Source organism: Papio anubis, unplaced genomic scaffold (genome assembly GCF_008728515.1).
Source record: "Papio anubis isolate 15944 unplaced genomic scaffold, Panubis1.0 scaffold1430, whole genome shotgun sequence".
NCBI classification, from domain to species: Eukaryota; Metazoa; Chordata; class Mammalia; order Primates; family Cercopithecidae; genus Papio; species Papio anubis.
In genome coordinates this window covers 1520-15123 of record NW_022161393.1, presented here as the reverse complement: position 1 = coordinate 15123, position 13604 = coordinate 1520, and the positions used below count along the sequence as shown (strand labels likewise).

General features: G+C 47.0%; 1 long non-coding RNA gene across 1 annotated transcript; it reads left to right on the top strand.

The window, feature by feature from the left end:
• Positions 1-238: 238 nt before the first annotated feature.
• On the top strand, positions 239-2405 carry LOC116272631. Its single transcript, XR_004181265.1, has 2 exons — positions 239-416; positions 1978-2405. It is a non-coding gene; the product is annotated as an uncharacterized LOC116272631 (long non-coding RNA).
• The last annotated feature ends 11199 nt before the right edge of the window (positions 2406-13604 follow it).

Sequence of the window (13604 nt, the reverse complement as noted above, 5' to 3'; positions counted from 1 at the left end):
GCCCCCAGAGCAGACCTCTTTCAACAAGGGCGGCCACAGGAGAACCAAGGGGACAGAGTGAAGTTGTTGGCATTTATGAAGAGCATTGTCTGCCAACTAGGAGGAGTTTGCATGTTTCACACATGAAGGACCCTCCCCTGTGGTGTGGGTTTCTCTCTGGTCCTTTCATTCCCCAGACACACATCTGGGAGTGGCCAGCACTGTGCCCGACCAGCACTGTCAGCAGATAGTTGTTTCTCCTTTTTTAGGAGCCAGAGCAGGAGAAACCACCACCTCCACCACCACCATCACCACCACCGCCTCTGCCTCCACCACCTCCGCCCCCACCTCCGCCCCCAGCTCCTGTAAACACCTGCCCCACCGTGATTGTTTGTTGCTGTGCATGCCAAGGAGTGTGCGGGATGAGAGGGACAGAGGTGAGAAGGGCACAGTGGAGAGGGGCTGTGGCCCCAGGCTGGGACTGCAGGAGGAGGGGGCAGCTGGGTCCCACTGTAGAAGCCTGGGCCCTGGAGGAAGGCAGGCTCTGGGGGCTGGACTTTGGTCACTTGATGCCGGGAGAAACCAGATGCTCACCTCACCTTCACGCCCCAGTGGCAGGCATATATGAGGGCTCCTGTCCCCTGCACCACCAGGTCTGTCCCCGCACATTGAACTCCCTCTCTAGAAGGATCCATGTTTCTGAACAGTGGCAACTTTTGATGTCTGATCAGTCCCTGGTTCCCACAGGGGTGCCTCAGCTCTGGCAGTGGCCTCGGCTTTAAACCACCTGTCTGCAGGTGCATGGGTCAAGCAACCTGAGTCACAAAAGATCATGTAGATCAGAAAAAAAAATAGAAATGACCAGTCCTGACACATGTTCTCACCACCACGAACACTGCAAGGATGCCAGGGGCACCTGCCAGCTTGGGCAGCAGGACCTTCAGGCAGTAAGGAAAAGCTGTCCCTGAGTGGGCTTGTCGCCTGCTGAGATGGGCTGACAGGCGCTGCAGGGAGGGGAGGAGGTGGAGACCCGAAAGTGCCCTCACAAGACACCTGTGCAGGAGCTCGAGCCCCGGAGCCAACACGACAACCACTCTCCCTGAGGAAACCTCCTTCACGGGCAGGTACAGGCCCATCGTGCTGAGGGGAACCCAGCCAGGCAGCAGCAGGGGCCCTGCACAGGGGTAGAGAGGGCGCCTGGGTGGCTGGTGTTGAGGGAGAAGGACCCCAGCGTTCCTGCCTAGCTCTGACCCTCTCCTGCTTGGTCCTGGCTCTGTCTGTGGTCGGATCTCTTGCTTCCTCCTGGGAGTGTCAGGCTCCTCTGCAGCCTCAGTGGGCATCTGGGGAAGCCAGACCTGTCTCTCCCCGGAGTGTGGGGCACAGAGAAGCCGAAACACAACCTCCGGAGAGAGGAAGTCACTGCCTTGCAACTCACAGCCCTCATCCCATCCCCACCAGGGCCCAGAAACGCCTGACTACAGCACCGAGTGGCCAAGGGGCTGCCCACTATGGGTCCTGGGCTGCTTTCTGGCCTGTTTTTTCTCTGCCTTCCTCTTCTCTCTTTCCTGGTGTCAGGTACCTACTCCCTGAGCAGGGCATGGTCCTCTCACCTGCCTTCCCCTGTGTGCCCCCAGCAGTAAGAAGACTCTTCCCTTCCGTGAGCTCCTGCCCAGGCCCCGTACCCAACTCATGCTCCCCTTCAGGACCTCTGCTCGGAACCACAGGCTCCTCCTGCCTTTGGACTTTTTGTCTGAATCTGCCCCTGTCGTTTTCTCTTCCTTCAGCAAAATACTGTTTTGTTCTAGATTCCAAAACTCTCTGTGGCCACAGTGACCATGTCCCCAACACACAAGGCTGCCAGGCCCCTCCCCAAGGGGAGATGGAAGCTTTGTCTGGGTGTGTTCCTGGGGACAGAGCCGTGGGGGCTGGGGAGTCCTGATGCCTTCTGGAGGTAGTGTCCAGCCTGCATGGCTTCCTCGTGGCCACTTTGCTTTTCAGGGCAATCTGGATACCTTTTGTGACCTCTCTCACCCAAGCTGCTGCCAGGTGCCATGGATGTGGTGTCAGCGCAGGGACCAGGTGAGCTGGGGTGCAGGGACACACTTGATGGACAGAAGGCCACTGCTTTTCCCCTGACCGCTGTCCTCTGGGATTGTGGCTCAGAGAGCCATGTCAGGCATCTGGCAAGGAGGACGGCACAAGACACACAGAAACGGTGCCCGTGGGCATCCCAGCCAGTTTCTGGACATGGGACCCGAGCACTTCGTTTGTTCATCACCTGGGGCCGGGAGTGCTGGCTAGGATGGCTAACGGGGTTGTTGGGCAACACTGACTGGTTCTAATAGGCAATAAGGATTCCTTCCTTGGGTCATTGCCTTGGGACCATGGGGAGGACCAAATTGTTAAGATTTTCTCTTCGTAACTTATTATGAATGAGGGCTAAAAATTTTTTATGAGGCCTCAGTAATGTATGGAGTCCTCCCGTGGGCCAGTTGCTACCCTAGGCCACGCTTTCACTGTTTTCATCCTCCCAGCAACTGTACCAGTAGGTGCTATTAGTATCCACTTTACTGAAGGGGACGGAAGTGCTGAGAGATTAAGTGGCACGTCCCTGCTCCTAAAGTCCGTGAGTGATAGGGCTGGATGTGCACTGGGCCTGGCTCCTGCCCTTACTCTGCACTGCTCTCCTTTTGGATCAGCACTAAGGGGCTTCTCCGCTCAGGCCCCGGGGCCCTGGAGAGCCCTGCTCCTGGCTCGGCCTGGGGCTCATCTGCCTGTGCCTCCACAGTCCAGCCCTTTGCACCTGGAAGATGATCTCATCCCCAGGGTTTATAGAGGGACCTGCACTGGCCAGGCCTCCTGCATCAGGCCAGCACAGGCTCTCAGTGGCCAGGTGGCTGCGCACTGAGAAGGCCTTGCAGGCTGCAAGCCTCTGGACGCTGCTGATGAGAAACAGGCCAGGAGCCCCCGGGAGGCGTGCTGACACCTGGCAGGGCATCGCCGGTGTCAGAGGCATGCAGGGCTCCTCCAGCCGCTGGGCTCCCGGCTCTGTGCCTCTGCACAGGGCTCTCAATCTCAGCCACGCTTGCACAGAAGCTCATTTCCGTCTGAGGTCCCACGAGGCCTCTCCACATTGACACAGCCCAGTTCCAGTCACACAGCACTAGTCCAGCCTAATGCCCGGAACAGGTGAGACACTTAGGTGGGAGGGATAGAGCTTGATGGCTGAGTGTGAAAACAGGCACCTCAAGCAGAGGGAAGGCAAGAGATGGGAGGGTGGGCATAGGAAAGGGCCAGAAATGGCCTTACTGTCCAGTGTGGTGACACAGGGGATGGAGCAAGTCTCTGGAATTGTCTCATTCCCGAGGGCAGCTCTTTGAAGCTAAGGTTTAGGGGTGGGGTGGTGGGGGGCAGAGTAATTGCATCACAGAGGGCACTTACCACTGCTCAGGGCTCTGCCAGGCTGCCACTGTCATCGTGTGAAGTCCACCTTGCAATTCTTGGAAAAGGAGAGACAATCCCTGTTTTACTAATGGCAAAATAGAGGCCCAGAGTGGCCCAGAAAGTTGCCTAAGGCCACCCAGATAGTAAGTGGCTGCCTCCAGCGCTATCAGAAATCAACCCCATATCTGTCCCTAACCCAGGGAGGCCCATAGCTATGCCTTGTGGACCTGGGCTCCTTCTAGCTTCTCTGCCACAACCTAATTCGACCTTGTCCTTCCCAACTGTAGTCCTGAACACCCAACTGAGTGTCTTGTAAGATTTCTGTCAGGTACCCAAGAATTCAGACAATCTGGCAGGAGTTCCCGGTTCTCCTCTTTAAGCCTTCGGTGTGCTGGCCCCAGGGTCTAACGTGAGTCATGCACTAAAGAGGATGCGTCCCCCTGAGACCTGCAGCCTGTTTCAGAGCCACAGGGTCAGCCTGTAAGCCTAGTCCTGAGTGTACAGAGCCAGACACCAGCCAGGCTGCTGGCGAGCTCAGCAGCTTCCTGCTTGGAGACACTGGGAATGTGACCTTCCTGCCTGAGCCAGGGGGTCCCTGAGTGAGAAGGAGCCCTGAGGCTGGAGGAGAGAGAGTGCATCTCAGGGAGAAACCGCTGGAGACCAGACTTGGGTGGGTGGCTTGGCCCCAGCCAGGCGGCCCAACTGCAACTGCAGGGCTGTGGAGGCATCAGTGAGACGTCCTGCCCAGGACAGGCGTAGGCTGTCTGTCTCTTCACGGCAGAGTGAAGAGGCCACCTGTGTGCTGCGCACCCCTCTTTCAGGATCTCCCCTCAGACAGAAGAGACTCCTCAGGCCCCTCAGCAGTGTGGTGGATCACAGTAGAGACAGTGGCCTCTTTCTCCGTCCATGCCCCGGCCTTGTGGGGAGGCTGTTTCCAAACTCCTCTTCCTGACTTGGCATGGTGGGCTGACCTGGGGGTGTGATGAGCTCGGGACATTGATGAGCATCCACAGGATAAGGTGAAGGAGAATCGTCAGCATGCATGGGAGGCAGGGGATTTGATTCAAACCTCAGGTCTTGCTGCTGCGTGCACTGTATGAGTGTGCTGTTGAATTTAGAGGAGATGCTGCCCTTTAAAACCTTGTTTAGTTGCTGGTTTCGGCAAACCCAAACATCTTTGCATTTCGGCACATAATAATGCAGGAAATTCTCAAAAGCTCAGTTTACCAATAACCTCAGCATTTTTTTTTTTTTTTTTGTGGCAAAAGCAGTCAGTCTTGTTTGCTTTCAATTTTTTGTTGTTGTTGTTTTTAAATTGAGTGTGTCTCTCTGGTTTATCCCCTTCAGTTCCTTGAATAAATTTTTTGATAGTGTCCTCTTCCAGGCCATCCCCACTACACTCGTACAAAATGCAGCAGCAAGACTCCGAGGCTCTTGAATCAAACTCTACCTCCCATCCATGCTGACGATCCTCCTTCACCTTATCCTGTGGATGCTCATTATGTTAATGGAAACAGTATTGCTAGATCCATCAGGAAAGTCAAGCTAATAACGTGAAACCTTACCCTCTGTCACCAAATGTAGTGCCCACAATGATATAACAGCCTTTCCAGTGAGTTTAATTCATGTGCGCACCACAGCAGGAAGCCCTTTAGAAACCGGATCTCATTTCATTCTCACAATACCCAGAGGACTCATAGCTGCCATTCATACCCAATCTTAAGGTGGGCCAGACACTGTTGCAAGTATATTCCACAAACTAACATATGCCATAACTCTATTGCGGGGAGGAAGCTAGAGGCCCTACAAAGTTAGGTAACCTACCCAGGGTCACACAACCAGGAAGCAATAGGACAAGCATCCAACAGCCTGGCTCCAGGTCCTTACTGTGTGCATGGCCACCTCTCTGTCCTGCAAGGTAATCACTACTGTCTGCATTTCACAGCTGTGGACACCGAGGCTCTGATGTTTAGTGATAGGCTCAACATGGCAGGATCATTGAGTGGTAGAGCCGGGCTATGAACTGACCCAAGGGGAGGCTCATGTCTGAGTCGGGTTCCACCCCATGTCCTGCTGTCAGAGTGATCTATGGAAACACCTGCAAGTTCATCTCTCTCTTCAGTGCAAAATGTCACATAGAAGGTCCTCAAATAACATTTCATTCAACGTCATATGAACGCTGAGTGAGAAATGATGATGCTGATGAGAAAAAAATCCATTCCCGGCTGACGTCAATGTCTGTGTGGAGTTTGCATGTTGTTCCCATGGCTGCAGGGAATTTTTCTGGGTACTTCAGTTTCCGCTTACATCCCACAGATGTGCACATCAGGTGGATTGATGTGTCTCTATGGGCTCAGTGTGAGTGTGTGGGTGTGTGAGTGCACGTGCAAGGACATGACATCCTGTCCAGGGTTAGTTCCCACCTTGCACGCTCAGCTGATGGGACAGGCTCCAGCCTCCTGCGACCCTAAGCTGGAATAACTGAGTAAATAATTATGTTATTTGCTTTTATTAACTTTTCTTAAGGGTATGTATAGCTCACATTTATGTCAATGTTTAATATTAGAAGCATTTTGGTTTTTATTTAGAAGTTTGATGATGTCTTCATGACTAGATATATGCCACAGGATCTTAAATTTCTAGTATCAATTAATCTATGATCCAGCTGGTTTTCTTGTACCCTGTTTCACTGGAAGTCATGATTTCTAAGAAACTATCGACAGCTTCTAATGAGGATTCACTGAAATTTACACATGATACATTTGTGAATATTATTATCTTGATTTCACACTGTCACCTGCAGACCTCCTTCTAAATTCGTGCTCACGTTTGCTGGGAGAGTTGTTCTGGGTAACAATTGGAGCTTAATGCAGACGGGCCTTAGGATGCATTCATGACCATGGAGCTCCTGAGCTCTCCTCCTGATCATGCGCCCATGGAGGGCACTAGACCAAGGGACAGGCGTGGCAAAGCCAGGCTGGCTGTGGCCTCCAACTGTCCAGGAATCCCAGCTTGCAGCCGTTCTTGAAGCCAGTACTTTTTGGGAAAGTTTCAGATCATAACTTTGGTAGTGCAATTACAGCAAGCTTTCCTTCAACTCCTCAGCACCACCCCTCCACCCCAACACACACACACACACACACAGACACACACACACACACTTCTGTAACATAATCAGGAAATCCAAAGATTGAGCCAAAACTCCAAAGCACTGGCAATTAAGGTTTCTGATTGTTTGCCAATCACTTCAGGAAATATCCCTTCACCTTAGAGTGGTTGAGCTGATGTGAGAAGTGATCAGTTGCTGGCTTAGATATCTGCAATCAGTAGAGAGGCAGTGAGGAAGGAGACCCTCTCAAACTCCAGGAACCTCCTCATCGCCTTACACTTACCCCACGGATTCAGGGGGCTTGGAGGTCTCCTCTACTGTGAGGCACCCAACCCTGCTCCTCTCCATCAGTGCAAGTGCAGACCCATACCTTAGCGCTCCCTGTATCTCCTGGGATAGGCTGGGGCAGAGGAGAGGAGGTGGCCTCAGTGTTAGTGCCCTGGGTCCTGCTCCGGAGGAAATCAAGGGGATCCCTCAGCAGTGGGTAAACACTAGGTCTGGAATTATTGTGGTTAAGTTTTTACTGGAATGTTTTGCAATAAATAAGTAGAAACAAAGGAGGTGGAAATAAATATGAAAGATTCCTTTCTCTTTACAACAGCCACAAAAAACGTAATACCTATGTGTAAGTGTAACACAAATGTACTGACCATGATGAAAAGAAACCATAAAACCTTACTTATTGGTACAAGAGAAATTTGAAAATATAAAAATCTAGAGCACAATGTCAACTTTCCCCAGAGGAATTCATGAGCTTAATATGTTATTTTAGTGAAAATTGTAATGAAATATTTTTAGGGAATTTGATCAAAATGACAAGTTCACTTGGAAAAAAAAGACAGTTAAGAATCATTAAGGAATTTTTAATACAGAAAAGCAGTGAGAGAAGATTTGCCTTATCCAATGTTAAACATTAAGCTCCAAAATTTAAAATAATGAAAAACGAGAGGCTGATAAAATAATGGACCCGAATCGCGCAAACCCGCCCTGGAATAAATAGAGTGTGTGGCTGTGGTGGTAGCCCCTGGTACTGACAGTGTGTATGCAGGTGAGCTCAAGTGCACTTACGGATGTTTAAGGATTGTTTGACATATGTCAAAAGAAAAACATCAGACAAATTAAATGTAACAGAGTTTAGTTGAGCCCAAAAAAACAAAACATGATTCCAAATAGGGCAGCCCCCAGGGTCAGGACAGACTTAGAGAGGTTTCAGGGCTACCACAGGGTCAAATAAGATTTCTGAACAGAGAAGGCAAAACAGCGTAGAGAAAAGGGAACTGAGGTACGGAAACAGCGGAATTGGCGACAGCTCTGTGTGTCCTCCTCATTTGAACAGTTGGCTGCTGTGAGTGGCTGAAGTGTGGCGGCTGTGAATGGCCGAGGCTCAGCTCCTGTTATAGAAGCACACTTCACAGTTGGGTTTTCAGTTTTTTAGGTACTGAGTTAGGTTGTGTTCATATGTGAGAACTCAGATATGTGAGTATGGAGGCTTTCTCAGGCCAAATTTTAGTTTTATTTAACAATTTCACTCTTTTGAGAGGCCTCTCAATTTGGAGAGGTTGACCAAAACTTTGGGCATTGATGCCACTCTCTGTCACCATCATAAATGAGTTATTTGATCTCAGCATGGAATTCACAAGTCACAACATCATGCCAGTTCAATACTTTTGTCTGCTGTTGCTGATTTAGTGGAAGTGAGACCACTTATGCTCAATGGATGGTTGCATACAAAACATCGAAGGTTTCAGAGGGTGCAGTGGACCGCAGGGACTATTAGGATGACTACAAAAAGGATGATATCCAAAGACCAAAGTGAACTCCTTAACAATATTTCTTATGAAGCAAACTGTCCCAAATCAATCAAGTCACGGTTCAGGCAGTACAGGCATCTCAACAGTATTTCAGTCGATTGGTCATAGTCTTTGTTCAGGATGTACAGGCCATAATTCACTGTAAAATGGCCTGATTTATAGAGGCATTCAACTTTGTTGTTAGCCTGGTAACAGAAGCATGGTAGCCTGGAAAGTCACTAGAATAAATATAAAGATTAGAAAACCCAAGTTTGTCATCCACCATTTAGGATGCCTGCAAATCAACTGTCAGTTGCTCCCATGAACACATTATGTGCTCATTTCTCTTGAGAGATTTTCTTAATGTATTTGGTGGCAGAGTCCAAGAAAACAGTAATACCAGCCACCTTGTAAATTAAACTTTCTGTAGTAACAAGATCAGAGGAGAGATAGGTACAACATTCACTTGTGTTCAGTACCAAACACGAGCCCTCAACTGTAGCAAAGAGGAGATCTGAAGCTGCATGATGTTCCATGTGAATGCATGTGTCATCATCTCTCTTTTGGAGTATGACTTTTACCCATGGTTCACGTCTGGCTATTTGATATGGCTAACTCCTGCCTTTCAAATACCTTCCCATGGAAGTTCCCATGATAGCTCCTGTGATCAGAAGCAAAAACAGTCAATAACTGAAGTTAGCACCAACTTCGAAACAGACAAAGAGGAGACAGTTTCTACTGAGGAAAGATTTCAGTTGGTTTCCTGGGGCCTCACTCTTTCTGGTAGTGGGGAACCCACTGCATGAAATTTAGAGCTAATCATTAAATTGGGAAAATTCTTAAATTTTATAGCCAGGCAGACCTCCCAGGGGTTCAGCAGAATGGAATAAGCAGATTCTCTGCTGACTCAATATAGGCCCTTAGGGGTTGGAAAAGTGGGCTATTTAGTTGTATTTGAGCAAGGGTTTGTTAATTTGTTCACCCATGGGCCGGCACGGTGGCTCACTCCTATAATCTCAGCACTTTGGAAGGCTGAGGTGGGCAGATTGCTTGAGGCCAGGAGTTTGAGACCAGCCTGGCCGACATGTCAAAATCCCATCTCTACCAAAAATACAAAAATTAGCAGGGTGTGGTGGCACATACCTGTAATTCCAGCTTCTTGGGAGACTGAGGTATGAGAATTGCTTGAACCCAGGAGGCAGAGGTTGTAGTGAACCAAGATCACGCTACTGCACTCTAGCATGGGGTACAGAGGGAGACTTTGTCTCAAAAAAATTGTTTTCCCATTAGTCTGCATAAAAGGAAGTTTGCTTTTTTGTACTTCCCTTATAATAGTTGTAAAGGTATATAACCACATTTAGTTTTTAAAAAGTACCCTACTGAATTTAATCTGGTGACATTATACAAGTAATTATTTGTACCCACACAGGTAATTCCCAGGTCTTGAGGGACTAGTGCCTGGAAGCCAAATATACCTTTTGCAGGTATCGCTTGAATAGGTTTTCTATATTTGGTAACAATCATTAGTAGTTGGAAATGTTAGAGTGTTGTTTCTAGCAAGTGCAGAAAAGCAAGTAGCAGTGATGTTTAGTGTATCAAGGATAACTTTCCACTCTTCCTTTGGAGTTTCAGGGTGATTCTCTTTGGGAACACAGAGCGACACTGGCATTAATGGAATTGTTTCTTCATTTTTTTGGTTTTAGCCCACAAACCCAATTGCTCGGGTTTTATGCTGGAGCGGAAGCTTGAGCTAAAGCCATCCACTGATTATGGTCCCATGAATTTTCTTGTAGAGGAAAGGAAAGGACTAGGACAGCAGGAACTGAGGGGGAAAGACAAAAGCTTAAGGTTTCCATGATGTCTGAGAAATCTTAATTTATAATCTTTGAAAAGTTGTCCATTTCTAGGATGTTGTCTGCTTCTGGGGAGAAATTTCTCTCATCAGGTTTAACTTAAAGTCTCCAAGAGATATACAGTCCCAAGAGTTTGAAGGGGCCTTTCTGAGTTGTGAAATGTGGACCCGAGGTCCAAGTCCCTGAAGCCTCACTGCAGTGTGGGTGTGACAAGGACTTGGTATGGTCCCTTGCAATGAGGTTCAAAGCAATTTTCCTCTGACGTCATTTCCAGAAGACCCAAGCTACAGATTCCAGACGATGAAGGGCTTGATTATCCTCAGCTAGTGCACCATAAAAAGCTTCCTTTACATAGTGAGAATACACTTTGACATAATGCATTAAAGCCTTCCAACTTCAGGCATATCAGAGTTTAGGAGAGTGGGAGAGGCATGCGGTTCTATTCCTAGGGGCATATGCCTTCCAGTGACTATTTCATAAGGTATCAACTTATGTTTTCCAGTAGGAGCATATCTGATTATCATCAAAGCCAATGACAGTACCTTTGGCTAAGGCAACCCAATTGACTCAGTTAACTTTGTCAATTTGAGTTTTAAGATGTCATTTGTTCTTTCAACTTTTCCAGAAGACAGAGGGCTAAGGACAATGATAGTGCCATCATGTCCATAGTATCTTATTTAAGTGCTTTATAATTTGCCCAGTAAAATGAGTTTCCTTATTGCTGGAGATTTCTCCAGTGAGTCGCCAGAAGGAAACATATTTTCTGATATTTTCTTGTCTATTGTCATTGCATCAGCTTTCCCACATGGGAAAGCCTTTACTTAACCAGAAAACATACAAACTACTACAAGGACATACTGATACCCTGTTGAGGTTGGCAACTGAATGAAGTCCATCTGTAAGTGTTCAAAAGGCAGGCAGATCACAAGGTCAAGAGTTTGAGACCAGCCTGGCCAATATGGTGAAACCCCGTCTCTATTAAAAATATAAAAAATTAACCAGGTGTGATGGCATGTGCCTGTAATCTCAGCTACTGGGGAGGCTGAGGCAGGAGAATCACTTGAACCCGGGAGGCAGAGGTTGCAGTGAGCCAAGATCGTGCCACTGCACTCCAGCCCGGGTGACAGAGTGAGACTCTGTCTCAAAAAAAAAAAAAAAAAAACTTTCCCATCAAGTGGTGAAAATATACTACCTGAAGTTTTTATTGTTTTCCCAGGATTATGAGTTTGACAAACCAAACATTGATTATAAACCATTTTAGCAATTCTGGAACAGTCATCCCACCAATATTTCTTTGTAACGTGGATTCTGTTCCAGGACGAGCTGTGGAATGCAGAGCTTTTAATAATAGAAGCTTCAAAGACTCAGGAAGGGCCAAGCAGCCAGCTGAGCCCTCTGTGAGTCTATGCTTAACATTGAATTTATATCCTTTAGATACTAAATTTATTTTTCCAAATCAAGTGCACTGCAGTGTTTATTGAGTAGGTCATCATGAGGGAATTGACTTGGATCAATCTTACAGAGTTAATTTAAATTGTATATCCTAACAGTTTCAGCACTAGCTGATTTGGCATACATATCTTCAAGAGCATCCCTTTTATATTCAGGTTCAGTTTTACAGGTATGAGCTTCAATCTTAATAATGGCAATCTCTGATGGTAACCAGGTAGCAGAAAGGAGTTTATCTACTTGGAGTCCGTTTTTTTAATGGGGATCCCACTAGAAGTAAGAAACCCTTGTTGTTTCCATAACATGCCAAAATTGTGTACTACTCCAAAAGTATGTCTTCTATTTGTCTAAATATTTACTGATTTGTCCTTAGCTGTAGGACAGACTTGGGTGAGAGCAAAAAGCCTGTGGGTTGAGCTGACTTCAGTTGAGAAAGAGTTCCCTCCTCTATTAGCTCATTTTGGGTGGTAATGGCATATCCTGCCTGATATTTTCTTTTGAGTTTTTGGCATAGGACCTATGAACAAAAGAACTAATAACTCAGGATTAGCTAATGTACTGTCTCGTAAATCAACACAAGAGGCCACTACTTCCAATACTGCACTTACACAATGTGGTCATCACCAGAGTTAGGTGGAGTTAATACAATAGCAGGGTTAAGTAGGTTGCAGCATTTTAGATGGAGATTAGAAGATAGGAGGAAGAATTTCATAAGATGCTAGCTGGCTTGCTGAAAAATGCTGTGTTTGGTTGAAATGTAATAGACTTTTCACAGCATGTTGAACTTGTGAATTGCGTTCATTCCCTAAAACCAGCTCAGATGAAGCTTCCAACTTGGCTGCTGCTACCACTGCTTTTCAGTGATTCGAATATGCCCTAACTACTGGGTCTAACTGCAGGCTGGAATGTGCAGTGGGCCTATGTTTCCCCCGTGTTCTTGAGTAGGAACTTCCAGTACCTGATTGTTGTGTTCATGAACAACCAAGGTAAAAGGTTTAGCATAGTCTGGAAGTCCTGAAGCTGGAGGCTGTCATAAGGCCATAGTTAAAAGTCTGGACTGTCTTTCCAAGGTAAAGATTCCCATACTGCATTTCTAGTGAGCTAAAACAATGGTGAGGCGATTCAGGGAAAATTTGGAACCCAGGATCCTCAATATCCTGTGAGTCCAAGAAAACCTCTTAAATGTCTTTCGGTTCCAGGCCAAGGAAAACGTTGAATAGTTTTTAATTCTCCCAGGCGAGAGGGAAATCCCATCAGCAGTCAAGTCATGTCCCAAATAGTGAACTTTTTCTCTTGAAAATTGAAGTTTTTCCATCAGGGCCTTGTGACCTTTATGTGTGAGTTGCTATAAAAGGTAAATTGAGTCAATTTCAGAGCGCTGTTGAGCGGGAGAGCATAACACGTCATCTACATACTGAGTAACAGCAGAATGTCCAGAAGACTGTAGGGTTATTAAGTACTGAGGCAATGCCTGGGAAAAATAGAAAAGGCCGGGTGTACTGCTGATTTTTCCGAGTGAAAGCAAACAAATGTTGACTCTCTTTATGAACTGGAATGCTAAAGAAGGCTGAGCGGAGGTCTATTACCATGAACCACTTTAAATCAGTGGGTACATTAGATAATAAAGTATTTGAATTTGGGACTATGGGAAATCTTGGTATTATAATTGTATTAATTAGCTATAGATCTTGAACAAATCTTCAACCTCATTCATTTGGTTTTTTAACTGGTAGGATGGAAGTGTTAACAAGGACTGGTACGTGGAACTCTAAATCCTAGGTTAGTTAAGTCTCCTACAATTGTTGAGAGCCCTTTAATTTCATTAGGTTTTAGTGTATATTGCAGTAATTTAAGGAAAGACTTAGAATGACCAGTTTGGACTTTTATAGACTCCACACTTTTAATTCTTTCTCTCTCATTTGAGGTAGAGACCCATGAATATTCCGGGGTTTTAGAAAGGTGTTTCGTTATGGGCCTGAG